At 40.7% G+C, this 16,842-nt stretch overlaps 1 pseudogene; it reads left to right on the forward strand.

The window, feature by feature from the left end:
- Window positions 1–283: 283 nt before the first annotated feature.
- LOC110306857 lies at window positions 284–16,557 on the forward strand (annotated as a pseudogene).
- The last annotated feature ends 285 nt before the right edge of the window (window positions 16,558–16,842 follow it).

A 16,842-nucleotide genomic window follows, 5' to 3' on the forward strand; every position in this document is an offset into this window, starting at 1 on the left:
TGAATAAGAAACCAGCCTGGCACCAAGAGTGGACTGGCGGGGAGGGGAGCTTCCCCCTTATAAGCACAGTCTCTTAATAAACTCGCGGCCCTTGATCAGGCGTTTGTCTTGGCTCCTTTATCTTTCTTGCCATCTAAGTCTCTTTCAGCCCCAGCCTGCTTCCCAGGTGTATCCAGTTCATGTAGGCCAAGGGCCGGCTTACAACAATGCACCTAACTCTCAAGAGACTGGAGGCCCCAGAGAATTTAGTGGTCAGGTGGGGTGGGAGGGTGAGGACATCCTCATGGAGATATGTGAGTGGGGAAGAGGAATGGGATGTGGAGCAGTAGGAGGGTAAATGGGGGGGGGGGGATAAAATAAGGAGTGTTAATTAATTAATTAATAGAAAAAGAGAAACCATAAAATAAAAGGACATACGGGAACAAAGTGTGGAGCAGAGACTGGAGGGAAGGCCATCCAGAGACTGCTTCACCTGGGGATCCATCCCATCTGTAGACACCAAACCCAGACACTGTTGGTGATGCCAAGAAGTACTTACTGACAAGAGCCTGATGCAGCTGTCTCCTGAGAGGCTCTACCAGAGCCTGACAAATACAGATGCAGATGCTCTCATCCAACCACGGGATTGAGGACAAGGACCCCAATAAAGGAGTTAGGAAAGGACTGAAGGAGCTGAAAGGATTGCAACCCCATAAGAAGAACAACAATATCAACCAACCAGTACCCCCAGAGCTCCATGGACTAAACCACCAACCAAAGAGTACACATGGAGGGACCCATGGCTCCAGTTGCATATGTAGCAGAGGATGGCCTTATCTGGTATTGAAAGACTCCGAAAGGAACCCCTCGCTCAGGCCTCAGGACAATAGCAGACACCGAAGAACTCACGACAGACCGAGCTTGTTGCAAACCACATGAGGATTTATTCGGAGAAAGCCAGAGCTCTGGGGACAGCTCATATCCCCTCAGGGATAGAGGAGTCAACCTCGAGGGGAAAGAGGTCCCACTTTTTATAGGTCCTCAGGGGGGGAAGGAGAAGGGGGAGAGTAGGGGATTTCCAGATCTAAACAATGTCTATTCTCAAGAAATGGGTATGGGAGGGGTACAAGGAAAGAGTCTAATGAAGGTGCAGCAATGGGCACACACCTGGTCAGAACATTGGCAGACACACAGGTTCAAGGAGTGGCCAGAGCATTGTGCACCTCTATTTTTCTAAATCAGTGAAGCTAGTTCTGCTAACACTGATGTCTATCTTGCCAATTTCAGGGCTTCTGTGTCCTTTTACATTCTGCCAGGATCTTTCAGTATCAATGGGAGGAGAGGCCCTTGGTCCTGTGAAGGCTTGATGCCCCAGTGTAGGAGAATGCCAGGGCAGTGAGTTGGGAGTGGTGTGTGGGTGGGGGAGCACCCTCATAGAAGCAGGGAGAGGGAGGGTGGGATAAGGGGTTTCTGGAGGGGGAACCAAGAAAGGGAATAACATTTGAAATGTAAACAGATAAAATAAAATAAAAACAATACGATAAAACAAACATAAACAAATTGAAATAGGACAGAACAAACAAACAGAAGGAAATTAACACAAGAAAAAGGACGAGAAAATGATATAGATGCAGAGATTCCCCTGGGTCACACTCTAAGGAATCTGTATAATCATACACCATAACGAATGATACATATATATATTGTTTTGATGTGTTCTTGGATTTGGTTTGTGAGAATTTTATTGAATATTTTTGCATCAATATTCATAAGGGAAATTGATGACGTTCTCTTTCTTTGTTGGATCTTTTTGTGGTTTAGGTATCAGTGTAACTGTGACTTCATAGATAGATAGACTACGGTAGAGCTCCTTCTGTGTCTATTTTGTGGAATAGTTTGAGAAGTATTGGTATTAAGGCTTTTTTGAAGGTATGATAGAATTCTGTAATAAAACCATCCTACCCTGGGCTTTTATTTTTTGGTAGGGAGATGTCTAATAACTGTTTCTATAGGGTCATGGGATGTATTGATGGTTTATCTGATCCTGATTTAACTTTGGTACCTGGTATCTATCTAGAAAATCATCCATTTCATCTAGATTTTCCAGTGGGACAAAAATGGAGCAGAGACCAAAGGAAAAGCCATCAAGGGACTGTCCCACCTGGTATCCATCCTGTCTCTAGACACTAAACCAGACACTTTTGCTGTTACCAACCGGTGCTTGCTGACAGGAACCTGGCTGTTCCTTGGTAGGTTCTGCCAGCAACTGACTAATGCAGATATGCATGCGTGCAGCCAAACATCAGACTAAGCACCAGGATCTGGGAGGGACAGGGAAGAGGGAGCTGGCAGAAGCCCCGAAGGAGTGGAAGGGGATTACAACCCTATAGAAAGAACAATGTTGGCTGGCCAGACCACCCAGTGCTCACAGGGACTTGGTTAGAGCTGGGAAGGACTCCAGAAAGGCATACAAAAGCAGTTTCCCTCTCGCAGCAAGCCTCACTGGCTTGGGCCTTATTCATCGACAACTGAAATCTAGGACAACCAGCCACGGACATATGGGCACAACTGCTGCTTGTATAGCACAGTCATCCCGGAGAACCTCACTGCAAAGGTACTTGAGTTGGCAGGAAATGCATCAAAAAAAAATTAAAAGAAAAAGTGCATTACCCATCGTCACTTGCAGCTTGCTATACATGGAGATGAAGACTTGGATTCTCTGATCAAGGCTACAATTGCTGCTGGTAGTGTCATCCCACACATCCACAAATCGCTGATTGGGAAGAAAGGACAACAGAAGACTGTATCAGGAGGCCTGGATTCCTTACTATTTCAGGACTCTAAATATTTAAATTTTTTTCTTTCTTTTTTTTATTGGATTTTTTAATTTACATTTCAAATGTTATCTCCTTTCCCGGTTTCCCTCCTTCCCTGAAACACCCTATCACATCTTCCCTCCCCTTGCTTCTATCAGGTTGTTCCTCCACCCACCCACACACTCCCACCTACTCCACCTCCCCTAAATATTTGCTAATTTCTATTGAGCAAGTTGGAGGCCTAATTAGCCTTCCAATCAACCAAGTTTCTGCATTAGAGTCTTAAACATATTTAAGTGTTATTGTGGCTTCAAAAAGTTATTGATTCTGAAGTAGTGGGTTTTAATTGAGTTGACTGGTTTTAAAAAACTGTTTGGAACTTTTTTTCAGATTTTTATTTTAATTTTTCCAAATTTTTATTAGATATTTTCTTCATTTACATTTCAAATGCTATCCCAAAAGTCCCCTATACCCTCCCTGCCACCCTGCTCCCCTACCTACTCACAGCCAATTCTTGGCCCTGGCATTCCCCTGTATTGGAGCATATAAAGTTTGCAAGACCAAGGGGCCTCTCTTCCCAATGATGGCTGACTAGGCCATCTGCTACAACATATGCAGCTAGAGACACGAGCTGTAGGGTACTGGTTAGTTCATATTGTTGTCCACCTATAGGGTTCCAGACCCCTTCAGCTCCTTGGGTACTTTTTCTAGCTCCTCCATTGGGGGCCCTGTGTTCCATCCAATAGATGACTGTGAGCATCCACTTCTGTATTTGCCAGGCACTGGCATAGCCTCACAAGANANAGCTACATCAGGGTTCTTTCAGCAAAATCTTGATGGCATATGTAATAGTGTCTGGGTTTGGTGGCTGATTATGGGATGGATCCCTGGGTGGGGCAGTCTCTGGGTGGTTTATCCTTTCATCTTAGCTCCAAACTTTGTCTCTGTAACTCCTTCCATGGGTATTTTGTTCCCTATTCTAAGGAGGAATGAAGTATCCACGATTTGGTCTTCCTTCTTCTTGATTTTCTTGTGTTTTGCAAATTGTATCTTGGATATTCTAGGTTTCTGGGCTAATATTCACTTATCAGTGAATGCATATCATGTGAGTTCTTTTGTGATTGGGTTACCTCGCTCAGGATGACAACCTCCAGGTGCATCCATTTGCCTAAGAATTTCATAAATCCATTGTTTTTAATTGCTGAGTAGTGCTCCATTGTGTAAATATACTACATTTTCTGTATCCATTCCTCTGTTGAGGGACATCTGGGTTCTTTCCAGCTTCTGGCTATTATAAATAAGACTGCTATAAACATAGTGGCACATGTGCCCTTATTACTAGTTGGAACATCTTCTGGGTATATGCCCAAGAGAGGTAATGCTGGATATTCTGGTAAGACTATGTCCAATATTCTGAGGAACCACCAGACTGATTTTCAGAGTGGTTGTACTAGCTTGCACTCCCACCACCAATTGGGAGTGTCCCTTTTTCTCCACATCCTCACCAGCATCTACTGTCACATGAAATTTTGATCTTAGCCATTTGACTGGTGTGAGGTAGAATCTCAGTGTTGTTTTGATTTGCATTTCCCTGATGATTAAGGATGTTGAACATTTTCTTCACATGCTTCTCAGCCATTCGATATTCCTCAGTTGAGAATTCTTTGTTTAGCTCTGTACCCCATTTTTTCATAGGGTTATTTGATTTTCTGGAGTCCAGCTCCTTGAGTTCTTTATATATATTCAAAATTAGTCCCCTATCTGTTTAGGATTGGTAAAGAACTTTTACCAATCTCTTGGTGGCCTTTTGTCTTGTTGACAGTGTCTTTTGACAAAAGATTTGCAATTTTATGAGGTCCCATTTGTCAATTCTCAATTTTACAGCACAACCCATTGCTGTTCTATTCAGGAACTTTTCCCTTGTGCCCATATCTTCGAGGCTTTCCCCTTTATAAATTTCAGTGTCTCTGGTTTTATGTGGAGTTCCTTGATCCACATAGAATGGATCAATTCGCATTCTTCTACATGATAACAAACAGTTGTGCCAGCACCATTTGTTGAAAATGCTGTCTTTTTTCCACTGGATGATTTTAGCTCCCTTGTCAAAGATCAAGTGATCATAGATGTGTGGGTTCATTTCTGAACCCATTCTTCAATTCTATTCCATTGATCTACTAGTCTGTCACTGTACCATTACTATGCAGTTTTTATCACAATTGCTCTGTAGTACAGCTTTAGGTCAAGCATGGTGATTTCACTGGAGGTTTTTTATACCCTTGAGCAGAGCTTTTGCTATCCTAGGTTTTTTTGTTATTCCAGATGAATTTGCAGATTGCCCTTTCTAATTTGTTGAAGAATTGAGTTGGAATTTTGATGGGGATTGCATTGAATCTGTAGATTGCTTTTGACAAGATAGCCATTTTTACTATATTGATTCTGCCAATCCATGAGCATGGGAGATCTTTCCATCTTCTGAGATCTTTAATTTCTTTCATCAGAGACTTGAATTTCTTATCATACAGATCTTTCACTTTCTTAGTTAGAGTCACACCAAGGTATTTTATATTATTTTTGACTATTGAGAAGGGTGTTGTTTCCCTAATTTCTCTCTCAGCCTGTTTATCCTTTGTGTAGAGAAAGGCCATTGATTTGTTTGAGTTAATTTTATGTCCAGCTACTTCACTGAAGCTGTTAGAAGTTCTCTGCTGGAATTTTTAGGGTAACTTATATATACTATCATATCATCTGCAAAAAGTGATATTTTGACTTCTTCCTTTCCAATTTGTATCCCGTTGACCTCCTTTTGTTGTCTAATTACTCTGGCTAGGACTTCGAGTACTACATTGAATAGCTATGGAGAAAGTAGGCAGCCTTGTCTAGTCCCTGAATTTAGTGGGATTGCTTCAAGCTTCTCACCATTTACTTTGATGTTGGCTACCGGTTTGCAGTATATTGCTTTTACTATGTTTATGTATGGCTCTTGAATTCCTGATCTTTCCAAGGCTTTTATCATGAATGGGTGTTTGATTTTTGTCAAATGCTTTCTCAGCATATAATGAGAAGATCATGTGGTTTTTTTCTTTGAGTTTATGTAGTGGATTACGTTGATGGATTTCCGTATATTAAACCATCCCTACATCCCTGGAATGAAGCCTACTTGATTATGATAGATGAATGTTTTGCTGTGTTCTTGGATTCATTTTGTGAGAATTTTATTGAGTATTTTTGCATCGATATTCATAAGGGAAATTGGTCTGAAGTTCTCTTTGTTGGGTCTTTAAGTGGTTTAGGTAACAGAGTAAGTGTGGCTTCATAGAATTAATTGGGTAGAGTACCTTCTGATTCTATTTTGTGGAATAGTTTGAGGAGAACTACAATTAGGTCTTCATTGAAGGTCTGATAGAACGATACACTAAACCCATCTGGTCCTGGGGTTTTTTTTTGTTGGGAGACTATTAATGACTGCTTCCATTTTTACCTTTGATGAGTATGAAGTGCCCCTCCTTGTCTTTTTTGATAACTTTGGGTTGGAAGTCGATTTTATTCGATATTAGAATGGCTACTCCAGCTTTTTTGTTTCAATTCTTCAGGGGATATGAGACTGTTTAGGTCATTAATCTGATACTGATTTAACTTTGGTACCTGGTATCTATTTAGAAATTTGTCCATTTCATCCAGGTTTTTCTTTTTTGTTGAGGATAGCCTTTTGTAGTAGGATCTTATGGTGTTTTGGATTTCCTCAGGTTCTGTTGTTATGTTTCCCTTTTCATTTCTGATTCTGATAATTAGGGTACTGTCCCTATGCCCTCCAGTTAGTCTGGGTTTATCTGTCTTGTTGATTTTCTCAAAGAAGCAGCTCCTGGTTTTGTTGATTCTTTGTATAGTTCTTTTTGTTTCCACTTGGTTGATTTCAGCCCTGAGTTTGATTATTTCCTGCTGTCTACTCCTCTTGGGTGAGTTTGCTTCCTTTTGTTCTAAAGCTTTTAGGTGTGCTGTCAAGCTGCTAGTGTATTCTCTCTCTAATTTCTTTTTGGAGGTGCTCAGTGTTATGAGTTTTCCTCTTAAGAATGCTTTTACTGTGTCCCATAAGTTTGGATATGTTGTGCCTTCATTTTCATTAAACTCTAAAAAGTCTTTAATTTCTTATTTTATTACTTCCTTGACCAAGCTGTCATTGAGTAGAGTGTTCTTCAGCTTCCATGTGATTGTTCTCTTCTATTAATTATTTTCCTATTGAAGATCAGCCTTAGTCCATGATGATCTGATAGGATGCATTGGATAATTTCAATATTTTTGTATCTGTTGAGGCCTGTTTTGTGACCACTTATATGGTCGATTTTGAAGAAGGTGGCATGAGGTGCTGAGAAGAAGGTATATCCTTTTGTTTTAGGATATGTTCTGTTAAATCCATTTCTTTCATAACTTTTGTTAGTTTCAATGTGTCTCTCTTAGTTTCTATTTCCAGGATCTATCTATTAATGAAAGTGGGGTGTTGAAGTCTCCCACTATTATTGTGTGAGGGGCGATATGTGCTTTGAGCTTTATTATAGTTTTTTTAATGAATGTAGATGCCCTTGCATTTGGAGCATAGATATTCAGAATATAGAGTTCCTCTTGGAAGATTTTACCTTTTCCCTGAGGTAGGTTTCCTGTAAGCAGCAAAAAGTTGCAGCCTGTTTATGTAGCCAGTCTGTTAGTCTATGTCTTTTTATTTGGGAATTGAGTTCACTGATATTAAGAGATATTAAGGAAAACTATTGTTGCTTCATGTTATTTTTGTTGTTAGATTTGGGATTCTGTTCTTGCAGCTGTCTTTTTTTAGATTTGTTGAAGAATTACTTTCTTGCTTTTTCTAGGGCGTAGTTTTCATTTTGTGGTGGTGTTTTCCCATTATTATCCTCTGTAGGGCTGGATTTGTGGAAAGATAATGTGTGAATTTGGTTTTGACATGGAATACTTTGGTTTCTCCATCTATGGTAATTGAGACTTCTGCTGGGTATTGTAGCCTGGGCTGGCATTTGCATTCTCTTAGTGTCTGTATAACATCTGTCCAGGATCTTCTCGTTTTCAGTCTCTGGTGAGAAGTCTGGTGTAATTCTAATAGATCTGCTTTTATATGTTACTTGACCTTTTTTCCCTTACTGCTTTTAATATTCCACCTTTATTTAGTGCATTTGTTGTTCTGAATATTATGTGTCGGGAGGAATTTCTTTTCTGGTGCTACCAGCATCATGAGATATGATTTTAGAGCCGAATCTTGCTTTTCGGGTGTGTTGGGATATTCAGGACTCGTTGTGGTGAGTGTACTGGGTTCTGATGATATCCAGTGGTCCTGGTTTCTGTTAGTAAGATTCTTTCATTTGCCTTTTGCCATCTGGTAATCTCTGGTGTTAGATGTTCTATCTGTCTCTGGCTGGAGCTTGTTCCTCCTGTGATTCTTTAGCCTCTTTAGACCATCTCTCTCCTGTGTCTCACTGGTCAGAACACTCTCTGCAGGCAATCTCTCCTCTTGCAGGAAATGTGCACAGAAGTCTGGACCTAGGATCCACCTCCTGATTCCTGGGATCAGAGACCTCCCTGGACGTCGACTCTCCTCTGGCAGGGAAGGTGTTCAGGGCTCTGGATCTCAACTCTGTCTCCTAGCTGAGGCTGAAGGCCCTAAGGTACCCTGTCCAAGAAGCTCTGTTGCTTCTGCAGCCTATGTGCTCTCCTGAGTTGACTAGTCTCAGTGATCACAAGATTTTGGGTGTGCTAGGGCCTACCTTTGTCCTTTGACCCTGTTGCTGCTAGCACAAGACCCTCTGGATTTTTTGGAACTGATGTTGCATTCCACTTACCAGTGATTTCAAGGACCTGGCTGTGCTAGGGTGCCTGCAACATGGAGAGTCCTCTGGGAACCTGCTACACACACTCCAGTGTAGTCTGCTTGACAGGGTCTGGAAGCCCTCATGAGGCAAAGAGTTTCAGAGAAACTTAACCTCCTGGAACCTTGGCATTCTCATAACCCGTATACTCATACGTTATCCCCGCGTTAGTCTGGTGTATGGATCCATGTGCTCTCTTTTAGTATTATTTTATTATAAGTGCCTTTAAAGATTGAATTCTGACAGTGTTCCAACATCCAAGAAAATACTTGAAGCCAACAAACTTGGAATTCAGTAGGAATTCAGTGAGAAGGTTATCTATTCAATAACATTCAAATTTACTTCTAGTAGAGACAGTGAAACTAATTAGGCATTACAAAGAATGGAGCTAGAATAGAGTGATTACTTAGGACAGTAGCCAGTCTTACCCAAACAAGGGAATACACAATGGCCTAGTTAATAGGTGGGTTTACCATGTAAGAGTTATGGAATCCCAGTTAGACAGGAATCTTCACTACAGCCAGATATAGCAGGCTACATTGCATATTAGAAGCAAGTTGGTGAATTCTTCTGACAAGTGGAGATTCTCCACAGATACTTAAAAGGACAGCCAAGTTACACTCATACAGGAATTTATCAGGGCCTAGGAAATAGGGGGTTTGTGGTATTACATTATTCATGAGAAGGTCTGCTAGAGCAGAACCCCCTGGTGCTAGCTTTCACAAGGCTCAAAGGAGTAGCACAAATTGTGACTAGGGTGTGAAATCCTTAGCTATCATTAGCTGACCCTAGGCAGGGAGGTTTTATCTTTACTGTAAATATTACCAGGTTCCTGTAAGTCCTTTTGAAGTCATTCCTTTGTTTTGTGTTAGGTAACTTCAATGTACTTTGCCTGCTGTGACATCCTACCCCCTTTATTTTCTGTATTATATAAGACTGGTGTTCACTTTGTGACAATACATTCAGATTCTACATAACCTCTCCTGTTGATCTGTCTGTCATTCATTCACCAACTCCTTGTCCACCTGCAACTAGAGACCCGTTCTACGTAGACAAGGGACCAAGAGGGTCTGTGGCAGTCAATATCACTCTGAAGATGGCACAGCAGTGGTGCCAACAAGAATGAACCCCAACCACTGGCCAGGCAGCCGTCCTTTGTCCCTGTTCCTGCTATCACAAGACTCTCTGGGGTTTTGGAACTAATGTTGCATTCCACTCACCAGTGATCTCAAGGACCTGGTTGTGCTAGGGTGCCTGCAGCATGGAGAGTCCTCTGGGGACCTTAGGGCCCTCTGCCGAGATCACACCGAAGATCAAGATATTTTCTTTATTTACATTTCAAATGTCATCCCTTTTCTTATTTCCCCCCCAAAAATCCCCTATCCACTACCCCCTACCCCTGCTCCCCAACCCACCCACCCCCATTCCTGGTCCTGGCATTCCCCTATACTGGGGCATAGAGCCTTCACAGGACCAAGGGCCTCTCCTCCCATTGATGATGGACTAGGCCATCCTCTGCTACATACATAGCTAGAGCCATGAGTTCCACCATGTGTTTTCTTTGATTGGTGGTACAGTTCCAAGGAACTCTGGGGGTACTGGTTAGTTCATATTGATGTTCCTTCTATGGGGCTTCATTCCCCTTCAGCTCCCTAGGTATTTGTCTGGCTCTGATGTCTTTCAACAGAGAAATGGATACAGAAAATTTACATTTACTCAATTGAGTACTATTCAGTTATTAAAACAATGGCTTCATGAAATTTGCAAGCATCTGGTTATCTCTAGTTCTAACTGTTCTTCCTGTCACTGACTGGAGTCTGTGATTCTGGTTGTGTCAGAACTTCTCGTAGTCTAGCTCTCTCTGTGATCCTGTGGTCCTGAGATCCTGGGTTTGTCAGAGCTCCTAGGAGTCAAGCTGCATCTGGGATCCTGAAATCCTGGTGTGAAAGCTTCTGAGATCCTGTTGTATCAGAGGTCCTGGTAGCCAAGCTTTCTCTGCCTGTTGCAGGAGTGGGTGGGGACCCAGAGTTCTGGGTCTGCTCCTGGCACAGATACAAGCTGGACGAAACCTGTGTCTCTAACTGGGCATGGGTTCCTGTGTTCCTAGATCCTGGGAGTTTCCTCTGTGATCCTGTGATCCTAGGAGTTTCAGAGCACCTGGTAGTCAGGCTCCCTCTGCGTGTTGTAGGAGTGGGTGCAGAGCCAGCACCCTAGGTCTGCTCCAGGCTCAGGTTCAGACCAGAAGAAGCCCTTGCCTCTGGCTGGGCAGGGGTTCCTGCATCCCTGGATTCTGGGGGTCCCAGTTACTCCAGGTGTTAGGGCAGATGTTGTGGCCTCACCTGTGATCCTGGGCATGTCAGAGCACCTGGGAGTCCCATTTCCTCTAGGTGCTGTAGGAGTCAGTGCAGAGTCACCGCCCAGGTCTGCTCTGGGTACAACTTCAAACCAAAAGGAACCCGTGTCACTCCCAATATCTTTCTTTAAACATTTAAAGCATACATGTCATAATTCTTTGTGGTTGAAGACATGTATCAACTCTTCTTGTTTGTTTGTTTGTTTGTTTGTTTGTTTGTTTTACACTCCAAAATTTATCACACAGACACCTAACACTGGTCCACCTTCCTACTGTTCCACATCACATACCTTCTCCCCATGCCTCATCTCCACGAGGATGTCCACACCACCCATCCTCCACGAAACCAGACCTCTAAACACTCTGGAGTCTCCAGTCTCTTGAAGGTTAGGTGCATCTTCTGACTGAACACAGAACCCAGTGGTCCTCTGCTATAGTTGTGTTGAGGGCTTCTATCAGATGGTGTAGGCTGCCCCGTTGGTGGTCCAGTGTTTGAGAGATCTCTGAAGTCCAGTTTAATTGAGATTGCTGGCCCTACTACAGGATCACCCTCCCCCTCAGCTTCTTCCAACCTTTCCCTAATTCAACCACAGGGGTCAACAACTTCTGTTTGGTGCCAATGGGTTGGTGCCAATATCTGCATCTGACTCTTTCAACTGCTTGTTGGGTCTTCTGGAGTGTGGCCATGATATGTCCTTTTTATGAGTACTCCATAGCCTCAGTAATAGTGTCAGGCCTTGGGACCTCCCCTTGAGCTGGCTCCCACTTTAGGCCTATCACTGGACCTTCTTTTCCTCAAGCTCCTCTCCATTTCCATCCGTTCAGTTCTTTCAGACAGGAACAATTATGGGTCAGTTTTGACTGTGGAATGGCAACCCCCTAAAACACCTGCTGCCCTGTCTTCCTGCTGGAGGTCAGGTCTATAAGTTTCTTCTCTCTACTGTCAGGAATTTTATCTAAGTTCCCTGCCTTTGAGTCGTGGGAGTCTTTCATCTCCCAGGTGTCTGGTACATTCTGAAGGGTTCCCCCAAACTCTGACCTCCCAAGGTTGCCTGTTTCCATTCTTTCTGCTGGCCTTCAGGGCTTCAGTCCATTTCTCTCACCCAATACCAGATCAGGATCCCCTCTCCCACCCCCATCCCCATTCACTTTCAATAACAAGTTTCTCCCTCCCTCCCCACTTGTGATTGCTTTCATTTCCCTCCCAAGTGGGACTGAGCCATCCTTAATTGGGCCCTTTAGCTTGTTGACCTTTTTGAGTTCTGTGGACTATATCTTGGGTATTCTGTACTTTTTTGGCTAATATCCACTTATTAGTGAGTACATACCATGCATGTCCTTTTAGGTCTGAGTTACCTCACTCGGGATGATATGTTCTAGTTCCATCCATTTGCCTGCAAAACTCAAGATGTCCTCATTCTTAAGAGATGAGTAGTATTCTATTGTGTAAATGAACCACACACATCCTCTGTATTCATTCTTCTTTCGTGGGACATTTAAGTTGTTTCCAGCTTCTGGCTATCACAAATAAGGCCACTATGAACATAGTGGAACACGTGCCCCAGTAGTGTGGTAAGGCATGTTATGGGTATATTCCCAAGAGTGCTATTGCTGGGTCCTCAGGTAGATCTATTTCCAATTTTCTGAGGAACTTCCAGATTGATTTCCAGAGTGGTTGGACCAGGTTGCAATCCCACCAGCAATGGAGAAGTGTCCCTCTTTCTCCACATCTTCACCAACATGTGTTGTCACCTGAGGTTTTGATCTTAGCCATTCTGATTGGAGTAAGGTGGAATTTCAGTGTAATTTTGGTTTGCATTTCTCTGATCACTAAGGAGTTTGAACATTTGTTTAGGTTTTTCGCAGCCATTTGAGATTCTTCAGTTGTATATTCTTGGTTTAGTTCTATACCCCATTTTTTGATTGGGTCGTTTGGTTTTTGTGGTGGTTAGCTTCTTGAGTTCTTCATATATTTTGGATATTAATCCTCTATCAAATGTAGAGTTACGAAGACTTTTTTTTCCCAATCTGTAGGTTGCCAATTTGTCTTATTGACTATGTTCTTTGCCTTACAGAAGCTTTCTAGTTTCATGAGGTCCCATTTCTTGATCTTAGACAATGAGCCATTGGAGTTCTGTTTAGGAAGTTTCCTTCTGTGCCAATGAGTTCAGGGCTCTTTCCCACTTTCTCTTCTATTAGATTCAGTGTATCTGGTTTTATGTTTTTTCCATTGTAAGTATTTGGCTTCTTTGTCAAAGATCAAGTGCCCATAAGTGTGGGGTTTGATTTCTGGGTCTTCAATTCAATTTCACTGATCAATGTATCTGTCTCTTTACCAATAAGATGTAGTTTTTATCACTATTGCGCTGTAGTAAAGCTTAAGGTCAGGGATGGTGATTCCCCCAGCCATTCTTTTATTGTTAAGAATTGGTTTTGGCTGGGCAGTGGTGGCACATGCCTTTAATCCCAGCATTTAGGAGGCAGAGGCAGGCAGATTTCTGAGTTCAAGACCATCCTGGTCTACAAAGTGAGTTCCAGGACAGCCAGGGCTACACAGAGAAACCCTGTCGTGGGGGGGGAATTTTTTTTTTTTAATATTGTGGTTTTTTGTTGTTTTGTTTTGTTTTGTTGTTGTTTGCCTTTATAGATGAATTTGAGAATTGCTCTTTCCATGTCTTTGAAGAATTGTGTTGGGATTTTGATGGGGGTTGCATTGAATCTGTGGATTCCCTTTGATAGGATGGGGATTTTTACTATGTTAATTCTGCCAATCTATGAACATTGGGAAATCACTCCATTTTCTGAGCTCTTCAATTTCTTTCTTGAAAGACTTGAAATCATTGTCATACAGGCCTTTCATTTATTTGGTTAGAGTTAACCCAAGATATTTTATATTATTTGTGGCTATTGTGAAGGGAGTTGTTTCCCTAATTTCCTTCTCCGCCTGTTTATCATTTGTGTAAAGGAAGGCTACTGATTTATTTGACTTAATTTTATACCTAGTCACTTTGCTGAAGTTGTTTACCAGTTAGAGAAGTTCTCTGGTAGAATCTTTGGGGTCACTTATGTATACTATCATATCATCTGCTAATAGTGAGACCTGTATTTCTTCTTTGCCAATTTGTATCCCCCTTGATTCTTTCTGTTGTCCTATTGTTCTTGCTAGCACTTAGAGTGCTATAGTGAATTGTTATGGAGTAAGTGGGCATATTTGTTTTGTCCCTGATTTTAGTGGGATTGCTTCAAGTATGTCTCCATTTAATTTGATATTGGCTGTTGGTTTGACATAAATTGCTTTTATTATGTTTAAATATGGGCCTTGAATTCCTGATCTCTCCAATAGTTTTAACATGAAGGGGTATTGTATTTTGTCAAATACTTTTTCTGCATCTACCAAGATGATCATGTTATATTTTTCTTTGAGTTTCTTTATATAGTGGATTACATTAATGAATTTTCATACATTGAACCAACCTTGCATCCCTGGAATGAAGCCTACTTGATCATGGAGAATCATCATTTTGATGTGTTCTTGGATTCAGTTTGCAAGAATTTTATTGAGTATTTTTGCATCCTTATTCATAAGCTAGATTGGTCTGAAGCTCTCTTTTTTGGTTGGGTCCTTGTGTGGTTTAGGTATCAGAATAATTGTGGTTTCATAAAATGAGATAGGTAGTGTTCCTTCTGTTTCTACTTTATGAAATCGTTTGAGGAAAATTAGTATCAGGTCTTCTTTGAAGGTCTAGTAGAATTCTGCAGTAAATCCATCTAGCCCTAGGCTTTTTTTTGTTTGGAGGTTTTTAGTGACTTCTATTTCCTTGTATAATATGGGCCTGTTTAGATTATCTGCTTTTGATTTAACTTTGGTATGTGGTATTTGTGTAGAAAACCATCCATTTTATCTCGATTTTCCAGTTTTGTTGAGTATAGACTTTTATAGTAGGATTCAATGATTGTTTTGAATTTCCTCTGTTTCTGTTGTTATGTCTTCCTTTTCAATTCTGATTTTGATAATTTTGATACTGCCTCTGGGCCCTTTAGTTAGTTTAGCTAGGGTTTTTTCTATCTTGTTGACTCTCTCAAAGAACCAGTTTTTGGTTTTGTTTATTCTTTGTATTATTCTTTGTTTCTATTTGGTTGGTTTCTTAAGTTATACTTTTTTTTTCTTTTTTCTTTTTTTGGGTTTTTCGAGACAAGGTTTCTCTGTGTAGTCCTGGCTGTCCTGGAACTCACTTTGTAGACCAGGCTGGCCTTGAACTCAGAAATCTGCCTGCCTCGGCCTCCCAAGTGCTAGGATTAAAGGCGTGCACCACCATGCCCTGTTTAAGTTATACATTTAACTATCACTCACTCCTTATTTATTGTTTTGTACTATTATTATTATTATTTGTATTTATATAATTATTTGTATTAATGTAGTGTTATTTTAAATGTAATATTGAAGCAAATACATTGGAACTATACATTTATGTCATTTTTTCTTTAAATCTGATAGGAGAGGTTGTGGTCAAATGGCTCATAGGATAAGAAGGTGTGTTGTGCAGTTCTGGAAGATTGAGTTCAACTCATTGAGATGGAAGGAAAGAATGTATTTCACAAAGTGGTTCCCTACCTTCCATGTATATACTACAACTCACATGTATACATATAAAACCAGTAAAATATTTTAAATTTTAATAACATAATATGTTTTAATAATTTGACTCCTGATACATACTTGATAATATCACTAACAGTCACATGTAAGACTGAAATATTCAACCAAGTGAATAAAATTTCCTGCCAATTTTACACATCCTTGCCAGGCATTAGGGAACATGCTTCAGAACATGGCTTTTGTTCTGCTCATATCTCACACTGTGCAGCACATGGCTTCTTATACTATAAAACAATTTTATTCACTTTGATGATATAAATGAAGTAATATTAGGATAGCAGAAAAATTATCCTTTGTCCTCATTGGTCAGGTGAATAACTTTGAGAAATAGATTATGTTGCCTATTCTGAGGTAATTAATAAGAATATCTCTCTAATTTTACATAAATGTAGCAGATGGTATCATTTTTAACAGAGAAATTCTGAAGATATGTCCAAGATAATTACATTTAGCATTCTCATTCTGTTCAAAACAAAAATCAAGTGAATTAACCCATGGGACAATTTCAGGAAGTAATATATGTCAGGCTTAGGGGGTGTGTTTCCAGGAGACTGTCTTTGCATGATGTGGATGTCTTCACGAACACACATCAGATGGAAGAAAATATGATCTTGGAAAAAAACATGAGTTTGGTAAGTCATATCATTTCTCCAACATTCTTCTCTAAAATCATTCTTGAATTATGTCTCTGTCTCTCTCTTATTAATTCCCATCCTATGTGAACTTAAGCAATGGTTCTTTTTCTTCTGTCATTTTTAGCAAATAATTAATGATTTTTTTTCTACTTTTCTTAACCCAAGTAGAAACTTCTATGGACTGATTATCAGTACAAACATGATCAAGAAGCACACGCTCTGTGTCTGCATCAGATCACCATTTCTTAACTGATGATCAGTATAAGCAGTAATAAGCTAACATTGCACAATAATGTTCTGTCTCTTAATCAGTTTCAGTATTGATGAATCAAAGCACACAGTAGATAGAATAATTTTCAGCTCAGAAATAGGAGTAAATGTAAAGGCAAATCAAGTGAGAAGAGGCATAATACTTGTTCATTACAGAATACATAATAAAGCAATCTGCCAATAAACAAGATACATAAGCAACTACAATACAACTGTTTTGTCATGAGACTCTATCACTAAGGATCAACTAAAGGGAATAACTCTAACT

Source organism: Mus caroli, chromosome 2 (genome assembly GCF_900094665.2).
Source record: "Mus caroli chromosome 2, CAROLI_EIJ_v1.1, whole genome shotgun sequence".
Classification (NCBI taxonomy): Eukaryota; Metazoa; Chordata; class Mammalia; order Rodentia; family Muridae; genus Mus; species Mus caroli.